Source organism: Mustela nigripes, chromosome 1, assembly GCF_022355385.1.
Source record: "Mustela nigripes isolate SB6536 chromosome 1, MUSNIG.SB6536, whole genome shotgun sequence".
Lineage (NCBI taxonomy): Eukaryota > Metazoa > Chordata > Mammalia > Carnivora > Mustelidae > Mustela > Mustela nigripes.
In genome coordinates this window covers 112,287,367-112,310,249 of record NC_081557.1, presented here as the reverse complement: position 1 = coordinate 112,310,249, position 22,883 = coordinate 112,287,367, and the positions used below count along the sequence as shown (strand labels likewise).

At 37.2% G+C, this 22,883-nt stretch overlaps 1 pseudogene; it reads left to right on the top strand.

Moving 5' to 3' along the window:
- The first annotated feature begins 21,323 nt into the window (after positions 1-21,323).
- On the top strand, positions 21,324-22,559 carry LOC132023100 (acyl-CoA (8-3)-desaturase-like; annotated as a pseudogene).
- The last annotated feature ends 324 nt before the right edge of the window (positions 22,560-22,883 follow it).

Here is a 22,883-nt window from a genome sequence, read left to right as displayed (position 1 = left end):
AAACAGTGTTAAGCAAATTGGGTACCTTGAGTATCAGAACTTTATCATATAAAAATGGATAGTCATTACTTTGAATATACAGTGTATCATTCTTACATTGGTTCATTTAACCTTTGATTATATATATATATATACAGTTTTCTGCAACATGATCTTGGAATACCAAGTTGAAGATACATGACCCTTATCAATACTCACAGGGCTCACAGATTAGTGTAGGAAATAGATTTTAAAAATAACTATTGTACCACATGAGAAATACCATTTAGGTTTTAGGATATAAAGTACAGCATGGTAGCATACACATAGAACAAAATATGGGTATCCACGTTACCACTACATCCCCAGGACTCCAGCATTAGTAGTAGGGTAAAATAATGGGATGCAGTGATCAGATCTGCCTGGAGAGGTCAGGGTGTCTAACAAGATGTGGAGATGAGCTAAAGCATGAGCATGATATCACCAGAAGAACAAAATCGAAGAAACACATTTCATGGAAAAGGAATAATGTAGGTAATTGGGTGCAAAATGCCAGTGTAGACCGTCAACCAGAGGAGAAAGATATGAATGCAGGCAGGAACAGCAACGAGAAGGTAATTAAAATAGTTTGAGCCTGGAAAGTGTACAGGATTGCTTTAGGATGTAGGAGAGCAATTGTAGCAATGAATGAGAATTATTATGAAGAAAGATGTATAATTGCATTTGGAGGAAAGAGAGAGTTTAAGGATGGATATTGGGGAGGATATGTGCTATGGTGAGTGCTGTGAAGGTGTAAACCTTGTGATTCACAGACCTGTACCCCTGGGGCTAATAATATATTATATGTTAATTAAATAATTAATTAACTATTTAATTAAGAAAAAGAAGAAGAAGAATGAAAATAACAGATTTTAAGCCTTTTTAAGCCTGGATGATGAAAGGGAAACATCATTTGTCTAGAGAATAGGCAGGCTTTTCTAGATAAAATTTATTTAGAAATAGCTTTTATCACCACTTCCTCATATCAGGGAGATCATATGATAGTTGTCTTTCTCTGCTTGACTTATTTCATGTACCCCTGGGGATAAAAATATATGTTTATAAAAAATAAATAAATAAATAAATAAATAAAAATTAAAGAAATAGCTTTTTTATACATTGCTAGAGGGAAATGTCCTGAAAATAAAAAGTGATAAATTGTTCTTTTTCATAAAGACTAGCAAAGATTAGATAGATGAAAACTGAGGTTCATAGGACTTAAATAGCTTGTCACAACCAGAATACACAAATTAGATTCAATACTTGCTTAATAGGAATCCAATAGTGAAACACACTCACAAATCCATGTAGGTTCTCCTGTACTATTACATTAAAAGTCCTCCAGTTTTTCAAGTTAGGGATGGCTGGAGAGGTTACCCCATTCCCATCTTTTATGTGTATCAGATTACTCTTCCTTGCTTTAAGCCACGACCATAAAAGAGGAAGGATTTTTATCCACGTCTGGGATGCATGCTTTTTCCATTTCCATCACTTTCTCTGCTCTGGCAACTGCTGCCCAGTCATGGTCAGTTCAATATCAGTATAACCCAAAGAAATTTTAAGATACATATTATGTACCCTAAAGATAAATCCCAAATATATTCTTACACTCCTCAGCTGGCTTAGCAAATGCACAACATCCTTAACATTTCTCTTCATACTCATCCATTTATTCCATTTGGATACAAACCCTGACCTTGGTGTACCTTTTCCCTTATCTATTTATGCTACATCTTCAGCCTAACTGTTGATAACATTCTCCTTTTTTTTTTGAACACAGAATTCTTTTGACTTCTGAACACAACTTTGGCCTCTAAGTTAATTTTCCCCCTAACAACTAAGCGGATGTCCTAATGTGATATTTTAGAAATGCTCTTAATTATATTTTGTGTTTATCACAGGTCTTATCCAGGATTGTCAGTTTTATCCCCTGAGATCTGTATGTGTAAAACTGGGCTTTCCCTAGCCTGAATTTCTTTCACCCTTGGCCACAGGACATTTTAAAGACTCTTCTTGACCTCAGTATCTTGGATCCACTCTCTGAAAACCTGTTTCTTCTGGAAAGAAATTAGGGAAGGGTACGAAAACAAAAACAAAAAGACAAAAACAACAACAAAAAAGTAAGAGATCTACTCTTTACTGAATAGAATTTGTTCCTTTTTTAAATCTTTACCATGCACACAAATAAGCCAGAAAAATTAAATATTTCATTCTAAATAACTTACATAAAATCTTTATAGCTGGCTCTGCTACCCTTTGCCATATTCTTCCCAGAATAAAATTTTTTCTAATTAAAAAACAGTATTCACCAAATCCAATTTCCAAACCTCATCATGGGAAAGAATTGACATTGGTTGATGTGATATGATGTTCTAAACTCTTTATCACCTCATTAATCCTAATATAAATTCCAAATTCATAATCCTCTGAGGCAGGTGCTACTACTTCTACTTTATAGTTAAAGAAATCAAGGCTCAGAAGGGTTAGTCATTTCTTCAAGATCATATAAACGAGTATTAGAGATGGGAATGAAACCCAGTCATGTGTGGCTTCTATTTTTTTTTTTTCCCGAGAGAAAGAAAGACTGAGAGACACAGCATAAGAGGGGAGAGGGTCAGAGGGAGAAGCAGACTCCCTGCCAAGCAGGGAGCCTGATGTGGGACTTGATCCTGGGACTCCTGGGATCATGACCAGAACCAAAGGCAGTTGCTTAACCAACTGAGCCACTCAGGTACCCTTGTTGTTTTTCTGTCTTGTTTTTCCCACTCATAATAATATCCACAGGCTTCGACTTCCTTTCAGATAAGCACCTTTTCATAATATTCCTTTCAATAAATGTATAATACATTCTTACATGTTAATAATGCTCTTCTTGCTCAGGAAGTTTAAACACTTAAATATTAAGATGTTCTCTTCTTCCTCATCATAATCTCTGAAGAAAAGGAATATTTTGCCACAGACAGCAGTATTTTTTTCTCCTTTGTGCATCCTTTCTCCTAGTGGAAGCGCCATTCTTTTCTGCCCTCCACCCAGGGTTTCTTGGTTCATTACTGTTGACTTCTGGGCCATGTCTTTGCTGGGAGGAGCAGCGAGGCCACCCTGTGTCATGCAGGATGCAGCAGCTCTGGCCCCCACCCATTAGATACCAGTAGGACAGTTGCACTCATCTCAACTTGTGAGAACCAAAAATGTCTCCAGGCATCGCCAATTATACCCTCTAGAGCAAAGTCACCTCAAACTGAGGACCACTATTCTAAACAAATAAGGAATATAAAAAACAGTCCTCTTGGCCGCTGATCCTGGAGGAAAAACAAACAAAACTCATGGCCACCCAAAAACCATGCTCAATTCCATCAGATGAAATGTTCCCAGGATAGGTATTGCCCATGTTTAATAGCTGAGAGAAGGTGGTTTAGAGAAGATAAGTATCTTGTCAGACCTCCAAAATGATTATGTCCTGAAATGGAACTTCAACTCAGATTTGACTAACTCCAAATCCCATATTCTTCTTGTTAATTATAATATGAGAGAGTAATGCTCTTTAGCAGAAAGCTCTTTACCTTCATTATAAAGAAAAACTATTTTTAGCAGCAACATGGCTAGACAAAATGTTAGAAGAAACTGTCATATGGCAGACATATCAATCAATGTAGAGCAAAAATACTTATAAGTGTGAGAAGTTTCTCTCTGTGCTTTGTTTTCTGAATTTTTGTTCTGTATTTTCTGAAATATTTTAAATTAGTTCTAGAGTTTTAATGCAGTATCTTTATTTTTTTATGTTATCTTTTTCTTCTGCACAACATTATCACCTGAAATCAGAAAGCTTGTTACCAATACCAGGTTCCTCTGGAAAGAGCAGCATCCATTCATGTTTCTTGGAAAGAAATTATTAACTCTTTCTTCTCAGTAAATAATAAAACACAGGAAACAAAATAAAAGACAGGTTGGCAAATGTAAAGACTATCCCACCACATTTTCCCTTAAATGACTCATGCTGAGTTGGCAGAAACTGAGAAAAATAAGTCCTCTCCAAATTGATACTTAATATGCTTATCCCCAGAGAAGATACTGAGGACAATGACTCTGGAGGAATGTCCCAGAGAATGTTCTCTCTGGATGCTAGTTGTTTCCTTCACTGCTCCTCATAGTTGGCAGTCACGCCAGGTGGCTTTACCAGCTACATAAGACAGCTGTCACTGGGTCTCTGGTCTCATGTCAGAGAACTGATCCTCTAAGACTAGAGAGTGAAGAGCCCCTCACACTTCCACTAGAAGACAGCTCCTAAGACCTCTACTGGAAACTCCAGGGACTATTATGGTATATCAAGAAAAATTATTTCAAATGATTCAAAGCCTTCTAGATTGCACAGGGCAGCTAGTCTCTGTAACGCATATAACTGTTCGCTGAGCCGCTTCTCTGCACAGATTTCATTCAGGCCAGGGAAAGCTCTCACACAAGCGCTTTACTTCTCAGAGTGTGACAGTCTAGAGCACATTGACTCTCCTCACACCAGCTCTGTCTAATCTCGGGTATTTAATAGACTTACTAATAACTTCAGTTTTGTATATATCTTCTCACGAAGCACAATGGTAAATCGAACCATAAGCGCATCCCTGAATAACCCATCCACTGTCAAGGAATAATATTCAGCTCTGAATTCACAAGAATCTGAAGTTTGTGGCAACTGACTCCATCTTTCAGCCCAAAATTCTCACTTGGATAAAGCTAACTCTCTCCACTTGAGGGCAGTTGAACACAGTAGAGAAGCTCTGGCAAAACCCCAAGTAACTAAAGCACTACCTTATATTTAAAGTCAATAAAGTCAAATTCTGACATTTACCCTAAGACAAGGAAAAAAAACTCTCTAATTACTCTAACCATTTGTTTTTGTAGAACATGTAAGAATAAGCTAAAGAAATGTGATTATTTTGAAGACTCAGAGGAATCACAAAGCCAAACTCAAGTGTTTATAGCAAGTTGACCAAAATCCTTTTTGTAGACAGACGAAAATCAATTTATAGTAATTCAAATCTGGTCACTTTGGAAAAAAATGGACTGGCAATTCCTCAAAATGCTAAACAGAGAATTAGCATTTGACCCCAAAATTCCCTTCCTAAATATACATCCAAAAGAAATGAAAACATATGCCCACACAAAAACTCATACATGAAAGTTCATAGCAGCATAATTTATAACAGCTAAAAAGTGGAAACAACCCAAATTTCTATCAAGTGAATGGGTAAACAGAAAATGGTATGCCATTTAAGGAAATTTTATTCAGCCATAAAATGAAATGAAGTACTTATATACACAACAACATGGATGAAACATGAACATATTATGCTAAGTGAAAAAAACCAAGACACAAAAGATTACATATTATATGACTGCATTTATATGAAATACTCAAAATAGAAAAATTTACAGAGACAGAAAGAAAATTAGTTGTTGCTATAGACTGGGAAGTGGGCAAGGATCAAGGAGATATGGGCAGTCACTGCTAACAGGCAAAAGGCTCCTTCTTTTTCAGGGGTGAAGAAAATATTCCAAAACTAATTGTGGTGATGGTTGTACAACTTTCTCGCTATAATGAAAAACATCAAAATATATTATTTAAGTTGGTGAATTAAATGAGAAGTGAATTATACTTCGATAACACAATTTTTAAAATAAATAAAAACAAAGCTAATGAATAGAAGGACACAGAACCCTCACTGAATCCAGAGGCAGAAAGACAGTAAATTCTGAAATTTACCATGACATTAGTCCCACTGGCCATTTTAGAGTTAATGTCAAGAGCAACCGTGCCACAGAAAGAAACAAAAGCTATAAATTCCTTTACTCTTGTCTGTTTTACATCTCTCGAAAGTACAAAAAAAAAAAAAGTGGTGGGGAGGAGTTTGGTTATGATCCCTTTTGTATTTTCACCATATTGGAAAGAAAATATATTTGATTTTAAAAAGATACAAGTAGTGTACCCATAATGTTTTAAATTAATGAAATGTTTATTTCTATCTAAATTCCTTCCCAATAACTATTCCATTAATACTTGACATATGTCTGCAGTAGCTAAAATATAACAGTTCATGTCTTACATGACTTAAATTTTGCAGAAAGGCATGCAATGTTGAAGATAAAAAGCAAATATTATTTTACATACACTTAAAAAGAGCAGAAATATTGTGAAATTAGTAGCGGATCATTATTGGTACAGTATAAAAAAGAGTATGAACTTACACTGCATAATATCAGATTCTCTCATTTTGAAGTACATTATTAAACATTAAGAGCTGTCCATTTAAGCCTAAAGATCTATTATTGGAATAAATTTTTTTAAAAGATTTTATTTATTTGACACAGAGAGAGAGATCACAAGCAGGCAGAGAGGCAGGCAGAGAGAGAGAGCGGGAAGCAGGCTCCCTGCAAAGGAGAGAGCCTGATGCGGGGCTCAATCCCAGGACCCTGAGATCATTAGCTGAGCCAAAGGCAGAGGCTTTAACCCACTGAGCCACCCAGGAGCCCCTGGAATAAATTTTAAATACCCCATCTATATATAATCAACTCTCTATAATACATGCAAATATAAAAAGGGCTTTTCCAATTAACGTAGTAAATCTCTATAAAGAATCCCCTTGCCCATATACAACAGGCATTAATATGATTGTTAAGTCTTCTCTTCTAGAAGATATAAGAGAATATCTTTGCAATCTTAGGCTATATATTAAAGTAATAGCCTTAAAATTTAAAGTTGACAAATTGAGACTTCATAGGAAATAATTCAAAGGACACTATTAATAACATGAATACACAAGCCATAGGCTAGGAGAAAACATTTGTAATACACAAATCTCACAAAGAACTTGAATCCAGAACCCAAGTAATTCCTATAACTCAAAAATAAGAACTACCACCTATTTTTTTTTCTTTTTTTACAAATGAACAGAAGTCTGGGGCATTTCACAAAAGAAGGCATCCATAGGCCAAAAGAACACAAAAGTCTAGTTCAAAATCATCAACTATTGGAGAAATACAAATTAAAATCAGCTTGAGATGCCAATTCACCCATATTAGAACGTCTAAAATTAAAAAGACCAATGATACCAAATGTTAACAAGGTCATAGAATGACTGAACTCTTCACACATTGCTGCTGCTAAGTGTGAAATCATGCAAACTCTTAGAGATATTTTTTACAGTTTTTTAAAAACATCAACCTACCCTATAATCTAGCAATTCTACTCCTAGCAATCTACTCAAGAGAAATCACCCTGTATGTCTGCAAAAAGACTCCAAAAATGTCACAACGATCTCATTCATAATAACCAAAACCTGAGAATGACCCAAATGGTTCATTGCTATGGTCTGAATGTTTGTGTCCCCCCCCAAATTCATATTGAAACCTAACGCCCAAGGTGAAAGTATTAGGAAGTATAATCACCTTTGGGAGGTGATTAGATCGTGAGGGCAAACCTTGGCAATGGGATTAGCACCCTTATAGAAGCAACCTGAAAGCACTCCCTTGTCCATTATGCCATGTGAGGACTTAAATAGAAGACAGCAGTCTGCAAGCCAGAAGAGTACTCTCACAGAAATCCAGCCATGCTGCCATCCCCATCTTGAACTTCCAGCCTCCAGAACTGTGAATAATAAATTTCTGCTATTTATAAGCCACCCAGTCCATGATATTTTGGACTGATATCCATCAGTAGAAGAAGAGATAAATTGTTTCATACCTTTTCAGCCCTTGCCACTATGTGGTACAAATTCCTCAGTGTCATCTTTTAATTATGAATTTTCTCTCTGAATGGGTCCCACCCTGTTTCATAAATCTGTTTTCTGTCAGTGATTCTATTATTTGTTTCTAAAATTTCTAATTTGTTTTTCTATACAGTCATCTCTTTCATTTTATTTCTGTTCCTTATTTCATAATGTCTTTTTCTTTTAATGGGTGTCATTCCTTTATTTTTAATGATCTTGACCACTTTTTAAAGATATCAAATTTATCTCTTTTTCATTTTCATTTCCTTATTGTTGATTTTGTTGGCTATCTTCCTTAAAATTAGCTTTCCAGATATGTCTTAGTAACTTGGCATACAGACTTGCTTGAGAATATGTCTTTCTTTTCCTGTCTCTTCCTCTCCTCTGTTTCTAAAGGTTTGTAATTGTCTTTACCAGATCTTTCCCTGAAGCCCCAATCTAGGACCAAGCCTTGAATTTGCAGTGCAGGACTTCTATCCCATGGAATATGGCAGATATTGCACATATAGTAGGCAGTTTAGATTTGGCTGTGTGTGGGGGGGTGTCCCTAATACTTTCTCTTTCCCTTTGTAGGTGTACAACTTTATGGAACCCATAGACCTGAAAAATGTTGCAGTCTTCTTTTTTCAGCTTCTTCTTCTAAGGAGAGGAATCTCACCTCAGCCCCCTGTTTTAAGAAGAGATCAGTACTAATGGTCTACCTCAAAGGATTCATTTTAATCTTGAAGATGTCTAGATCTTAACAGTTTTTAGTCTACTTACCACTTTGTTTTATTGTTTCTTTTATGGTCTATGAAGTTGTGTACCTTGTCTAAATACAGCTATGTAGTCTTAATTTTCTTCTTTTTATTGTATATACCAATTGTGTTTGGAGCAGGGTAAGTATAAAAAATCTATTGGGTCTGTGCAATCTATTGACCTTTGTTAAGTTAACAAAGTAGTTAATTCATTTGACAATCTGTCAACACAGGAACCCTGTCTTATAAATAAATCTTCCTGCCCCTAGTGCATAGTAAGGTGTCTGGCTTAAATTAGATGCTTATTAACTATTTCATGAGTGAATAAATGAGCAAATGAACATACTGTTATGGTTAGAGTTTTGAGGTACAATGGTAGACTTTTGAGCCATTTTGAGAAAGAATTATCACTATCAACGAAATTTGGCATATATTGGACCCACAAAATCAAAATGAGTCCTTGTTTACTTCCTATAGGAAAATCCAAACTTACAACAACATTTAAGATCGATTATAATAAAGTTCTGCTATTTTCCAACATCACTTTCCCACACCTACCCATGTACTTCAGTTCCAAAGTAGAGTCTCTCAATAAAGATGTCTATAAAAGTCATTTCCTCTGCCTAGAGGATCATTCCCTTATCCACTTGAAAAATTCTTCAACATCCTTGATCAAAGAATCTGTTAAGTCATCCCTCCCCTCCTTTCCCTTCCAGTCTGCAAACTCAGGCACCATATAATATACTCTTCTCTGTGCAACTGTAGCACTGTATGTGTCATTCTGTCATAGTTCACTATTTAATGGTTTACATGTGTCTTTTCTATGTTGGTTAGAGAGCTGTGGTGTCCTGAGATCATATGTCACTCATCTTTGCATTTGCAGAAACTAGCAAGGGGCTTGAAATACAACAGATGTTTAATAAATATCTGATGACAGCTCAGTGAAGAAGGTAATAGTACTTTGAGATTCCTGGTGTTTGAGTAGATGCTTATGGGATTTTTTTTTTCTCTTGCAATTTGAAGCAAAAGACACAATTCCTGCTTCCCAGTGCATTGAATTGTTGCAAAACTTGGTTCCTCAAGGAAGCTCTTTATTCTGCTGTTTGATAAATGATTATTGAATGGTAACCACCTGCCAACCTTGGAGTGGGTAAGAGACTATCATGGAAGATCTTCCCCTGTGCTTCAAAATCATTGTGTAATTTCAAAACCCTGATGACAAATGAAATTGTTTCTCTATGCCATTTAATAGATTTCTTACCTGGGAACAGAGAATTGCAGACAGTACAGAGACCAGAATGTATAAAGAAATCAATGAATACTGACTATCAACTTTTACACAAATATAGTTTGCCCTCATATGAGAATTTGATACTTTAAATCCTGTAACACATAATGATGTCATCTCATTAGCGAAAGCATTTTCTTGGGCCATGTTACATGCCAACTGGACTCAATTAAAAGATGCTGCCTGTGAACTTCACTGGACGAAATCTAAAAATATGCCGAAGAAAGGTGTGACTGAAACACAAGCAGCAGCATGACTGTTGATTCAAAGTCCATTATTTTAAATCCTTGATCAATGAATAATGACACTAGAGACCAAGGCATCATCAAGAAATTGATAAGTCCATCAAATACTCTCATACTAGATAAAGCAGTAGCATTGTTAAGATCTTACATGATAAATTTCAGGTGCCTTTAGGCAGTCAAGAACATAGCTTGAGATCTTCATATTGAAATTCCTTTTCACTTTGAATTCCAGGCATCAACTTAACTGTCATCAAACTTGCCATTAAACCACCTTTAAAGCAACATGCAAAAGGAGGCCACGTGCAATTACTAAGTGTTGGCAAGTGGTAAGTGGGTTTATACTGTCCAAACTTGTCTGTTTCCCTTTTTAACAAAAGTTCAATACTTGTTTTAAAGATGATTTACTGGAAAGAGAAACCAAGGAATCACATTTACACCAAAAACCAAAAACCATAAGATATCTAGAAATGAACCTAGTCAAAAAGGTCAAAGATCTGTATTCTGAAAATATAAAACACTGATGAAAGAAATTGAAGATAAGACAACGAAATGTAAAAACAAACCATGCTCATTGATTAGAATAACAAATATTTTTTAAATGTCTATATTACCCAAAGCAATCTACATATTTAATGTAATCCCTATAAAAATGCCAAGAGCATTTTTCACAGAGCTAGAACAAGAATCCTAAAATTTGTATGGAACTGCAAAAGACCCCAAATAGCCAAAGCTATCTTGAAAAATAAAAGCAAAGCTGGAAGCATCACAATTGCAGATTTTAAGGTATATTATAAAGCTGTAGTCATCAAGACAGTATGGTACTGGCCCAGAAAAGACCATCAATGGAACAGATCAATAGAACAGAATAGAAAATCCAGAACCGGGTGCCTGGGTGGCTCAGTGGGTTAAGCTGCTGCCTTCGGCTCAGGTCATGATTTCAGGGTCCTGGGATCGAGTCCTGCATCAGGCTCTCTGCTCAGGAGGGAGACTGCTTCCTCTTCTCTCTCTCTCTGCCTGCCTCTCTGCCTAACTGTGATCTCCCTCTGTCAAATAAATAAATAAAGTCTTAAAAAAAAAAAAAAGAAAGAAAACCCAGAACCGATCCACAACCTCAAGGTCAATTAATTTTGACAAAGCAGGAAAGAATATCCAATGGAAAAAAAGACAAATGGTATTGGGAAAACTGGATAGCCACATGCAGAAGAATGAAACTGGAGTACTTTCTTAAAACATACACAAAAACGAATTCAAAATGGACGAAAGACCTAAATGTGAGATAGGAAACCATGAAAAATCCTAGAGAACACAGGCAGTAACCTCTCTGACACCAGCCGTAACAACTTCTTACTATATACATCTCCTAAGGCAAGGGAAAGAAAAGCAAAAATAAACAATTGGGATTCCACCAAAATAAAAAGTTTCTACACAACAAAGGAAACAATCAACAAAACTAAAAGGCAACATTTGGAATGGGAGAAGATATTTGCAAATGACATATCTGATAAAGGGTTAGTATCCAAAATATATAAAGAACTTAACCAAAATCAACACCCAAAAAATAAATAATCCAGTTAAAAAAAAAAATGGGCCAAAGACATGAATAGGCATTTTTTCAAAGAAGACATCCAGATGGCTAACAGATACCTGAAAAGTTGCTCAACATCAACTCATCATCAGGGAAATCCAAACTAAAACTACAATGAGATGTCACCTCATACCTGTCAGAATGGCTAAAATTAACAACATGGGCAACAGAAGTTGGCCAGGATGCACAGAAAAGGGAACCCTCTTATACTGTGGTGGGAATACAAACTGGTGGTACAGTCATTCTGAAAAACAGTATGGAGATTCCTCAAAAAGTTAAAAATAGAACTACCCTACCATCCGTCAATTGCACTACTAAGTACATATGCAAAGAATACAAAATACTGATTCAGGGTGCCTGCGTGGCTCAGTTGGTTAAACTACTGCCTTCAGCTTGGATCATGATCCTGATATCCCAGGATCAAGTCCTGCATCAGGCTCCCAGTTCACTGGGGAGTCTTCTTTTCCCTCTGACCCTACCCCCTTTCATGTACTCTCCCTCTCTCACACATAAATAAATAAAATCTTAAATAAATAAATAAATAATTAATTAAATAAACAAACTGATTCAAAGAAATACACGCAGCTCAATGCTTTTAGTAGCATTATCAGTAACAGCCAAATTATGGAAAGTCCCCAAATGTCTATCAATGGATGAAGCAATAAAGAAGTTGTGGAGTCAGGGCACCTGGGTGGCTCAGTGGGTTAAAGCCTCTGCCTCCAGCTCAGGTCATGATTCCAAGGTCCTGGGATGGAGCCCCACATCAGGCTCTCTGTTCAGCAGGGAGCCTACTTCCCTTCCCCCCTCTCTCTGCCTGCCTCTCTGCCTGCTTGTGATCTCTGTATGTCAAATAAATAAAATCTTTAAAAATAAATAAATAAGTTGTGGGGTGATTTTGTGTGTGTGTGTGTGTGTGTGCCAGAACACTACACAATGAACAAAAAGAATGAAATTTTGCTTTCTACAGTGACATGGATAGAGCTAGAATATATTATGCTAAGTGAACTAAGTCAGAGAGACAAACACCATATGATTTCACTCATATGTGCATTGAAACAAAACAGATGAACATAAGAGGGGAAAAAAGGCAAACCAGAAAAACAGACTCTTAACTATAGAGAACAAACAGAGGATTACCGGGAGGGAGATGGGCAGGGGGATGGGTTAAATGTGTGATGGGTTAAGGAGGACATGGGATGAGCACTGGTATTGTCCGGAAGTGCCAAATCACTATTTTCTACACCTGCAACTAATACTATACTGTACGTTAGCTAACTGGAGTTTAAATGAAAACTTGAAAAAAGGAACAAAAGGAGGGGGAATAAAATAAAGATGATTTGCTGGACAGCAGTATAAAGGGTCCAGTTGATCAGGTGAGTTTCAATGAGAGAATTCTTAATTTGCCACACAACATGATTGAGCTAAATCTAAATTCAAATAACCATATCATCTAAGAAAACAAAAACTCAAATAACGGAGTCTCTGAAGATTTAAAGATATTCATAGTTGCCTTTTTTAAAAAATTAGATTCTCATTCAATGTTTTAAGTAGAAACTATACAAAATATTTTGAAATGATAGGTTTTATTTTTTAAAGATGTTGGTTTTATTTATATTTCAACAATGATATTTCATTCTCCTTTGACAAAGTACCCACCCACTAAGCCAAGATTAATAGAAATTGAAGATGAACCAACTGAATTTGGTTCTCTTAGATTCTCAAGGGATTAATTCAATAAGCATAAATAAAATTTCTGTTTTGATGATTATATGATATTGATCTTCCATAAAAGGATATTTCAAATTCAATAAATTTTATTCAAAATACACATTTTTCTCAAGACTATGACTGGTAAAAATATTTTTTATCATTTATTTTAAAACAGGAAGACCCAAATAGATGTGCTTCAGTAAACCTCTGACATCAAGTTATTTCAGGGATTACTTATGATAATACAGCAACAAATAAAGTATCTTCTTTAATTACTGACAGTTATCAGCATAATGACAATAAATAAATGTGTGTGTTTAAATAGTTATTCTAACACAAAGATGAGCACATTGTAAGCTAAGTGTCCTAGCTTTGCTGCTGCTTGTGCTGGTGTGATGCCTGTTAATTGAATCAGTTCTCATTATTCCTTAAACTTTAACTTGTGAGCCCTTCTATTGCACTGCAAGCGGAGTGTATTAAGATTTAAACAGCAGTCTATTTCAACATCCATTGCGATGCAGTCACACAAGAGATCAAACAGACACAAGTTCTTCATACTCTTGAAGGGAAGGAAATAGACAAGGCTGTCCCCTTGGGAAAGTGTATGAGCGATTTAAAAGTAGGGGGAATAAAGTTCAAAGGAGAAAGCATAAAAAAACTGTAAAAAGAAAACTCAGAAAATGTGGATATCTGTCATTCAAGTCTTGTTGCTAAATGAGAGATCAAAACCTGGATTTTCTTCATTCAGCTTTATCCTGTTCACTTGCATATCATCCAGAGAACACACGGAGCCATTAACCTGTGGACTGGGGCTACCACAGGGGTTCTGGATGGCCTGGCAGAAAGAAATGCCATCAGAAAGAAATGACTTCTGCACAGAGGGTAGATTTTTTTTTTTCAGGTGTTACTTAGTCTGGAGGCTGCTCTTTTTCTGCCAAAAAGCGAAGGTTATCCATAATAACTTCTTACTGCCACTGCAAAGGAGAAGGGACACAGAGCTACGAGATGATTTTGAAGAGGGAGCAGAGCCATAGCTGGTAACTGGCAGTGGGTCTGGCATTTTCAGAGCCTGCACTGAAGAAGAGCAAACCTTTGGTAGCAAATTAGGAACACAGGTAGTTAAAGCTATAAAACGTGGTGGATAAAATCTTAGAGGAATGAGTAGCAGGGTAAACATTTGCATACAGAGAGGATCAAAACTTTCTTCCATCAGGATTAATATCCTAATAGAAAAATGTAGGACTCAGAAGTGTGAATAATACCAGAATCTGAGGCTGGGCTCTGCACACGAGAGCCCCAGCCTCAGTGAGGCCCTTGTGCCCTGCCAGGCACAGCTTGAGTGAAACTGCCCACCTTAAGAATTTTGTGTCATGATGGAGTTACAATTAGAGTCCTTCTCCCATTTTCCTATAAACATGTAACTTTGTGGATGCATACACAACTGCTATACAAAAGAGAGATGCACAAAAAATGATTCGCATCAATTTCTCACAGATTTGAAGGTGGCAGGAAGGGGGAGCTTGGCTATTTAGTTATATTTACAGAAAAATAAACATATATGGCTGTCCTTGTTTTTTGCCTGATTAAGTGTGTAAAGAACAATTCATGGCAAGTGTAGATGTAGCTAATTATTTAGTAAACTTGACAACCCAAGTTAATTTTTGGTAATATTAATTTAATGCTTTATAGATGTCTTTATAAATGTTAAACCTCCTTTCAAACAGTTTTTGAAGAGTAACTGAATCAGAAAACCAACCCAACAGATACCTCTAGAACAGACAAGCAGAGATCCCTTAAAAAAGGTGCCCAAAGGGCACCTGGGTGGCTCAGTGGGTTAAGCCTCTGCCTTCGGCTCAGGCCATGATCTCAGGGTCCTGGGGTCAAGCTCTCTGCTCAGTGAGGAGCCTGCTTCCTTTTCTCTCTCTGTCTGTTTCTTTGCCTACTTGTGATCTCCCTCTGTGTCAAATAAATAAATAAAATCTTGAAAAAGAAAAGAAAAGAAAGAAAGAAAGGTGCCCAAGTGAGCCCCACTCCTGTGTGATTCCTACCATAAGAGGAGGGACTCAAAGCAGGTCGTGGCAAATACTCTGGTGCCTTTGTTTTCCATTTGAACTTGGCCCACTACACACCACACACTGACATCCTTCAATTATATCCCTAAGTCCTAAATTTTTTAAGACAAGTTATATTTTCTTTATGCTTTAAAATCATATTTTAGGGGCACCTGGGTAGCTCATTGGGTTAAACATTTGCCTTAGGCTCAGATAATGATCCCAGGGTCCTGGGATCCATCCATGCATCAGGCTCAGCTGGGAGTCTGCTTCTCCCTCCTCTCCCTGCTCATGCTCTCTCTTGCTATCTCTGTTGCTATCTCCATCTCTTTCTGAAATAAATAAAGAAAATCCTTAAAAATAAATAAAATAAAGTAGAATAAAATAAAAGCATATTCTACAACCAGGATCTTAAAATGAAGTTTCTTACTTTTGCCATAAAAATAACCATATGCACATAATGTTTGCTATCTAGCTGCTTTAACATGGGCTTCTCATACTTCTTTAAGACAACAAGGAATGGAACTCAGTGTGAGCTCATAATGGGAATCCAAGTCCAGGTGACATTTCTATGAATCCCAAGTTACCAGTGCTCATAATAAAAATCTGCTGCCTATTTTTTTTTCATCTAACCCACAAAAATATTATATAGCTGCAGTTAGACAGTGCTTGAGGTTACAGCTAAATTTCTCTATGTGTTTCTACCACAGCATGAAGACAAGATAAGCAGACTCAGAGGATCTGAGTGACTGTTGGTTAAATGTTTGTATTTCTTCCTACTTTGGTTCTCACTTTGGAACACCAGTCCTGGTACAGACCTCTGGCTTTCAAATGTGTATCCTCAGGATCCTTTGGCTTAGATGTCCTGGCCAGATACTCCTAATTAACTAAATAAAGGGGCTCAGGAAATATTTGTCATATCGGAAATTAGGCTAAGATTGGATGTAGGATTGACAGTTGAGGCAAACCATCAAACAGTTGAACCATCAAACCCCTCTTTATTAATATTTGAGGATAGGATTAACATCTACCTATGAGCCACAATGTTTTATATCAGGAAACTGTAAGTAATTAGTTTTTCATGTTTTCATGGTCAAGATTTCACTATATACCAATCTTCATTTCTATGCTCTTTGTATTAATGGTAATAGTAAATCAATAATTACCAAAGAACCTGTGAAACAGACATGGCTTAATTATGTTAATGTGGTCACAGACTACAGAATTCCTAGTCAACTTATGTGTCCATTCTTTTCTGGTAAAAAACTTATTCATTTTTGTCTCCCTTATTTTTGACGTTTATCCAGCATTCCTATGAACGAAGTACTGTTCTAAGCACTTCATACATATTATTTCACTTAATTCTCACAACTCCTTAAATAGATTATACCATTATTCCGGTGCTATAGGTAGAAAACTGAGGCATGGGGAAAGGTAAGCAATTTGCCAAGATCACCCAGCCTGGCGCTTCCACTAGAGAACTGGGCTTCCAACCTAATCTGTCCAGCTCCAGAATCCGTGCCCATAATACTTGACTTACATACATCATATCTATACAGTCTCTTTGACCATTAAATGAAGAGTTAACCCTCAAAAAAAGGTAGGCTTTGTTACTTAATATTTTGTTATGAGAGAATCTCTCCACCAGAAACAAAAAATCGCAGAAGTCTGTTAGCCCAAAAGACATCCCAAGACAAGCTAAAAACCACTTCAGAAATGACTTTTTCTTAAGCCAACCCACTGAAATCATGTAGACTATAATTCCTGAAGTTTGGTGTTTCTTTCCAAGATTTATGACAGTGACTTAGAGCAGAGGTTCTCAATCAGGGGAATTTTTTTTTTTTTTTTTTTTGGTCTCCCCTACACCTTGGGAACATGTATCAAGGTCCAGAAACCTTCTGATTGTCACAACTGGGTGAATCTGCTGGACAGAGGCCAGGGATGTGGCTAACCAGCCTGCAATGCAGAGGATAACCCTCCAAAACATAGAAGTCTAGTCCAAAATGTCAACAGTGCCCCGTGGAGAATTCTGCCCCCACAAACAGTCAAAGCAGTGGTGGTGTCTATCTTTGGTATTATGGCTTCTCTGGATTGGATATAGTACACAGTACTAACAAAGTATATCTTCTCTATGGCTCATTCTCTCAGCCACCTCACATATCTTTATGTGGCTATGGTGAGTGACATGATTTTGGGGTCTAAAAACTTTGGAAACTACTCACAGAAAAAAAAAAATCTAAAAATCTCTTAGATAATTATTGAGTCATCTAAGAAGAGATGCTCTGACAAGGAAATGCTGTCAAATTAAGAAAAAACAAATTCCATTTACTCCTTGTCAGAAAAACAACAACAAAAACAACAACAGATTTAGCAGCTGTCAAAGATGTCCAATTGTCACTTTCACCTAGAAGTTCCTAAGAAAAAAAAGTTACAGGAAATGCATTTGAATTATACTGTGATGCTGGAACAGTTACTGACAGGGAAGGTATGAAAATAAACTGTATGCATCAACTTGAAGAAGGTTATGGAAAGAATTTTGTCTCTGCAGATATACACTGCTGTGTAAAAAGATCCTTTCTGTAGTATATAACATGTAGAAATCTCCTTGATGACAAAAAAATTTCTCAGGGATTTCCCATTCTTTGTACTATTTTCAAGTACAAAAGGAGTCAGAGAAATAGAAGTAAATCAAAACAATTTCTTTGAGATGCTATAATTCATACACAAAATGCTGCTACTAAAACACCAGCAGTACAGTGGGTGATTTGCACCATATTTCTGTACTGAAACTACCTAACAGCCAATATGTCACCAACTCACATTTTTGCACAAAGGCTGGAGTTTCAAATCAAGAAGTCTGACACCCACAGGAGAAGCCACATTTATTACCTCCCTGGCTTTTTGTTCTAACCAATGGTGCAACTAGCACCATCTTCAAAACATGATGCCCAAAGTCCATCTTCCATGTAATATCTTAGCTTCAAAAAGAAGAAGGTAAATATTTCTGGGCTACTGAGTCAAGTGTTAATGTGACACTGGAAAACAATATACAAGTGTGCTTGGCAACAGCCATTATCTATAATAAAGATGGAACACAAACTACACTATGCTCAGGCTAGAATGTATAATTTACAGCAGCAAAAGCGCTTCTTGAGGAGAAATCCTAACACGACACAGGCTATTTTCAGACTTCAGAGAGAGAAAAGAATACAGGAAAATGAACACAGACCATACTGAAAATCATGTGGCTTTAAAATATACAGCATTTTCAGGACACCTGTGTGACTCAGTCGTTAAGTGTCTGCTCAGGTTATGATCCCAGGGTCCTGGAATCAAGCCCTGCGTTGGACTCCCTGCTCTGCGGGAAGCCTGCATCTCCCTCTCTGCTTGTGTTCCCTCTCTCACCGTGTCCATCTCTATCAAATAAATAAAAAAAATCTTTAAAAAAAAAGATATATAGCATTTTCCCCACACAAGAATAAGAAGCAATATGATATTCTACAAAAAGGGATTATGTAACTGAAATCAGCATAAGTAAAATGTTTAGGAAAGTGGCCTTCAAGAGGCAAATATTTACCGGACTTGGAAGACTAATTCTGGAAAGCCAAAACTGTGCAGAATGAGAAACATAATTGTGATGATTAGCTGTAAGTGTTAGCTTGGGCAGGCCAGGGTACCCAGACTAGATACTAGATACTAGTCTGTAAAAGGTATTTTTTTTTTATTTTAAGATTTTATTTATTTGGGAGAGAGAGCATGAGCACAAAAGGGTGGTGTGGACCGAGGGAGAAGCAGATGCCCCAGACACCCTGCTGAGCAGGGAGACCCAGGGTGGGGCTTGGTCACTACCAAGGAAGAGCAGAAGGGAGATACTTAACCAAGAAAGCCACCCAGGTGCCCAAAGGTATTTTTTTAGATGAGATTAACATTTAAATCAGTAGACTGAGTAAAGCAGGTTACCTTCCATAAAGTGGGTGGGCCTCCTATAATCATTTGAAGGCCTTAAGAGATAAAGGCTAGCTAGCCTCTAGAAAGAGAAACTTCAGGCCACAGTTTGCCTTTGGACTTGAGCAGCAACATCAACCCTTGCTTGGGTCTTCCATGTGCCAGTCTACCCTGCAAAGTTTGAACTTGGCAGCCTCCACAATCGCCTGGGTCATTTTTTAAAATAAATCTCTCTATATACACACACATACACACACACCTTATTGACTCTATTTTTCTGGAGAACCCCAATACGATAAGGACATCACTTTGACATCATTAAAGTAAAAACAAAGAACACTACATTAAGAAATTTAAAACATTTATGGATTATCTATTTGGTTCTTTTAAAAATCTGTTAGGTCTTTCTTATAATTCCCTGTTCCCTAAAGATGTTTTAAATCTAGTCTGTTCTTTTTCTTTTTTTTTGAAAGTTCAAGAAATTTATTTAATTTCAATACATGCAGCAAATAACAGTTACCATGTTTAGGGAAAACAGACAGTAGCAAAACCAGAGAAATTGCTACCGTAATAATGTTTTATACTGATACAGTTATCTATTGATGCCTTGGGCATATACCATGAAATTCTAAATCTATCTCTTGTTTTTGTTTTTGTTTTTATTTTTTTTATTTTATTTCTTTTCAGTGTTCCAAAATTCATTGTTTATGTACCACACCCAGTGCTTCACGCAATATGTGCCCTCCTTAATATCCATCACCAGGCTCACCCAATCCTTCACCCTCCTCCCCTCCAAAACTCTGTTTGTTTCGGAGTCCACAGTCTCTCATGGTTCATCTCCCCCTCTAATTTCCCCCATCTCCCTTCTCCTGTCCATCTCCCAATGTCCTCCATATTATTCCTTATGCTCCACAGGTGAGCGAAATCATATGATAATTGACTCTCTCTGATTGACTTATTTCACTTAGCATAGTCTGTTATTTCTTTCAACATAGTTGTATAAAGTTTGTTTTTTTCTTGAATAATTAATTCTAAGAATCTAATCAATGCAAAGAATTTGTCCCTGCTTTGTTTCTTCTGATGGCTTTCGCACATAGTTTGCTTTGCTACACATATAGTTAGTAATTCTTTATAATGGGCAACTCATTTTCCATGAAAATATTATTTGTGGGAATTTTTGAGACTAGAATGAAGTTGTGTTAATCCAGAGAGAATTTGCCTTAGCTTCTGGCAGGAAATAGTAAATTCCAGTGTTTCATTGAATAGAAGATGCTTTTGCTAGTAGGATGCATTTTGATTTTACAGATGTTTAAATCCAATAATAATAATAATATGCACCATAGATTCGATGCAATTTAATAAATTAATGACTAGAATTTGTATAGACAATAAATAAATAATAAATAATATATAAATATAATATATAATAAATATAATAAATTTAATAATAATAAATAAATAATAAGTAAATAAATAAAATCCATGATTTTAACCTCCAAATTCATGCTGGCTTAAGGTTACTACTTCTTCGTGGCATTTCCTTCTGTGCTCTCCCCTCTCAAACAAAAGGGTAAATTCCTATAGTTCTCAGGAATGTGAGGGGATTTTCTTCTTTTTTACCCTCAGAAAGAGGACATATGTATCATTTGGGTCCTGTTTTGGAGGGGTCTTCCATTAGACTGACCACCTTGGGAGAACTTTTACTTAGAAGATAACTGAACTGTAATTCAAGATGGTAGGAAACATACACAATTGTCCCAAATTCCCGGGAAAAATACAGGCAAGCAAGCAAATGAATAAAAACTAGCTAGCTAGCTATATACAGTCAAGAGAACAAAAAGGACAGTGACTTTAAAACACTTTGGAAGACAGCAAGTATAATTAAGCATATTTACTGATTTAAAAAAAAAAATTTAAAAACCTACAGGTTCCCAAGAGCATGCTTGACAGCCCCTACCCTGTCAGAGCATAACATTGCCAGGTGCAGATGGCCCCCAACTCTGTGGCTGCCAAAACCCTAACTGAAGGTCCAACCCCATGAGAGTTTACCTGGCACAAGGTGGCATAGCACACCAGGTGTGATGGCTCATGATCCACCAGAGAGTGTACAAATCAGTATGCTCAGCCCCAGGCACTCTGGGGGAGTACCCCCACCACGAGCCACAATACAGGGCAGGATGCCACAGATCTCTCTGTAACCTTCCACATATCAACAAGGTCATTGTGAAGAAGTATCTGAACTCTCTCCTAGTTTGGAGGACTGTTCTGGAGCAATCCAGTGCTGAACCTACTAAAACTGAAGAGCTAACAGATGAGTTCTGGCAGCTGCAGACCATGGTGGGGCAGAAGGGCTCACGAAGGCCAATCATGTCTTCCTCTTACTGCACCTACTCCACATCTTATTGCTGAACATAGCTGCCTGGTTCACTCCTTGGGACGTTGGGACCTCCTTCCTGACTTTTCTCCTCTGTATGCACTATTTATCACAGCTCAGGCCCAGGCTGGCTGGCTACAGCAATGAATCTGGGCATCTGTCATTCTTCAACACCTTTACATGGAACCACTAGCTACATCATTTTATGATTTGTCACCTAAAGGCAACCCCTAGCAGTCAGTGGGACTGCATGCACCTTTCGCAGCCATTTTTCTTTGCCTTGGGGGAGATCCTCTCTGAAGAGCTTGGGACATGGAAGAAAAAGTACATGCTTTACAACCACCAGCACAAATACTTCTTCCCAACTGAGCCTCCCGCCTTGTTGCCTCTCTACTTCCATTGGCATATTTTCTATTTCATTATCCAGCAGAAAAATTGGGTGGACTTACCTGAATGATGACTTTCTATACCAGTATCTTCTCATTTAGGTGGTATTCTTTGGACTAAAAGGCTTTCTGGCCTTTTCTTCATGGTCAGTTCCCTAGAGAGCAACTGGTTTGTGTGGGTGACACAAATGAAGTACATCCCCATGTACAATGATAATGACTGGAAAAGTGGACTGGGGCTCCATCTGGCTCCCAGGACATGCAATGTCTACATGTCTGCCTTCAGGGACTAACTTAGTGGACATCTCAAATTCCAAATTTTCTCCACAATGCCTTGATATAGTTACCACAAAGTGGCTTCCCTGATGCAGTCCCTGTGTGCCATCATGGCATAAAGTACTAGTCCAAGCCCCTGCTCTCAGCCTTCATCCACATTATCTACTCACTGAAGGAGTCTGTCTAGATGCTTATCTTTGCCAATAACAACATGTCCTCATCTGAAAGAGGAGCCTTTAGAGTCAAAGTAGAAGGATCTTGAGGGGAAAATACCACCACAATTCCAATATTCAGAGAGAGTGGGTTTGGGGAAGTAAATATTCTGACTCAAACCCTTCCCCCTTTCAACTCACAGATGTAAGACTCCAAAGCAGTGTTTGGGGGGAGTAGAACATGAAAGCCTCCCCTCCCCCCACCCAAGGGAAGGAAGGAGCTGTTGCAGCACAGATGTGACAGTTTTGTTGTTTCCTTTTTCTAGTTTGGCAGGTGCAGATGGTTGTTGGGGAAGAGT